This window comes from Atta colombica, unplaced genomic scaffold (genome assembly GCF_001594045.1).
Source record: "Atta colombica isolate Treedump-2 unplaced genomic scaffold, Acol1.0 scaffold225, whole genome shotgun sequence".
In the NCBI taxonomy this organism is placed as follows: Eukaryota; Metazoa; Arthropoda; class Insecta; order Hymenoptera; family Formicidae; genus Atta; species Atta colombica.
In genome coordinates this window covers 280946-283365 of record NW_017259322.1, presented here as the reverse complement: position 1 = coordinate 283365, position 2420 = coordinate 280946, and the positions used below count along the sequence as shown (strand labels likewise).

General features: G+C 33.1%; 1 protein-coding gene across 1 annotated transcript in view; it reads right to left on the bottom strand.

Moving 5' to 3' along the window:
• Window positions 1-2003, bottom strand: part of LOC108688126 — a 3500-nt gene extending 1497 nt beyond the window's left edge. The window contains exon 1 of the mRNA XM_018194239.1: window positions 1745-2003. The gene's annotated coding sequence lies outside the window, so the exon portion shown is untranslated. The remainder of the gene's footprint in view (window positions 1-1744) is intronic.
• Window positions 2004-2420: the final 417 nt, after the last annotated feature.

Genomic DNA, 2420 nt, shown 5'->3' with positions numbered 1-2420 from the left:
TATATATAAAATATATATATAAAATAATGTCGTTTACTAAAACATTGTAACACTTTTTTTCGATAACTTTCAGAATACAGCATCGAGTGATTGGTTCTTACTTATGAATTTCACCATTTATTGAATCACCTTGCTCTACGAGCAAGGATGAATTCGAAAAAAGTGTTGCAATCTTTTAGTAAACGACTGTACGTTTTATCACTGTAAGTTTTATGTCGTATATCAATAAATTCCGTACCTTAAATCTTGGCTCGAAATCATTCTTAGATATTCATATGCTACTTCACTAAATAAGTTCTACTTCGTACATGTGAATAATAAAAGTTACAAACCATTGGCGAAAATAAAATATAAATCGGTGAATGGTTATATTTGCGTACATAAGCGTGAGAATGTCGTTGAATACACGTACGTACGAGATCATTAGATAGACCTTGTTGCTAATTATCGCATTTTATAAAAATAAAAATTGTTTCATATCCACAATGGCGATGTATCGCGTTAACATGAACATGTGGCAAGCAAGATTTTTAAAATTATAGATATACATTATTTAATTATATCTCTGATTACTTTAGAATTAAAGAAGAAGAGCGAGAATTAAAAAAGAAGGAATGGAGAAAGCATAGAAAGAAGAGAAACAGAAACATATAAAGAAGAAAAATTAAAAAGCAGAGGAAATAGATTTTTTTCCTTCTTTAATTATCCTTGTATCTTAATAACAATTACTGAATGTAATTATCTTGAATATCGATACAATTCTGATAATTCTGAGAATAGAATTTATTCGACATGGTCTCCATAAGGGAGAAAGATTTTTTTGAAACACAATATCATTTGAAGAGTCCAATCGCTTCGAATCGTCCATTCTGGCACACTATTATATTACGATGTCTTAATTCACGACAGCGAACTAGTTTTTCCTTGTGAATTATTGAACAATTTAATGTAACTGATAAGCTCATCACGATCATAGTCGTAATTATTCAAGCAATTCGAAAGTCTGAATCGTATAGGAAACCAAAACTTTTTCTAGACATTTAGAAAGTATCAGAACTCCAACTAGACATATCTTAGAGATACATTGTTATGTTGTTCAAATACGACAAATACTGTTAAAAAAGGAAAATAATCAAAATAAAAGTTCTTAATGATCATCAAAATCGTTAACTTTTACAAAAATGCATTATAATCAATGATAATCATCGTTCGATAATAATCATTCTTACATTTCATTACGATGGCTTCAGTAGAAAAATAAATATAATATCACTGAATATGAAATTCACATTGAATCGATTTGTTAACATAGAGCACAATATTGAGGCAATTCTAACTTGACATAATGATGGATATTCATTTTCGATATTACAAAGCGATAACGTAACAATAACTACATAATAAAAAAATATGTCGATGAATGACATTCAGTTTTATATGGAACCACATGAAAAATTTCCCTCGCGATACGCGATTGCTACATTAATTCTTTCTATCTATCACAATTACCCTAATAGCACAGATCTCCAAGGAACGTTCCAAAGAACATTCAGAGGATGTCCGTATGTCCTAAGAACGTTCGCTATAGAACATCCCTCGAATAAAGTGTGTTATTACAGTACCTCTCACAGTTGTAGATTCGATTTTAGGATTAAGTTCTCCAGATTCTCCAGGTTATCAGAGACCGATTTAGAGATCAATTCGAAAATCAATTTATTTTTTGTATCGCACTCAAATCACTCACCTGATGGACTCGTGTTTGATCGTTATAGCTCGTTTTCCGAGCGAAAATGTTCGAGCACTTCAATTAAATTCGTTCCCGGATTGATGAACACGCGGATATTAAACGTACAGTGATCCAGTGTGTGGCATATAGCGTTCTGCGGATCACGGCGACGACTCGAGATGCATCGAAATCGAGGGACAGGACATGGAAAGACAGGAGAAAAGAGGAGAGGAGAAAGAGGATCTCTTCCCCGTTGCGCACCTTCACGTTGACATAATCGTTGGTAAAGCGGAGGTGAAAGTAGTGGGGTGCCCGTCTCGGGGGTTGCACACTTCACAGCGCCGACGCTGCATCGACCCATCGGTCGGTGGTTACTCGATGTACGAAAAAGACCGACGACAGAGTTACTATGATTGCCGTATATCAAAGCGCACGTTCTGTATACCACATGTTACTCCTTCCTCATACTTTTATTCACAATTTTTGAAATTCATCTTAATTCTGCCAACGTTCACTAATTCACCTTCCAGGCACCATTTCCAGGCACATAAGCACAGAATATTTATGCTAAATATCTATTAACATTCATGTTTTGAAATATTATGTATAGATATTTCATACATATTTTATATAAAGTTTTATTCGAAAGACTATTAAACTATAGAATATATAATTATATATATAATTATAAATA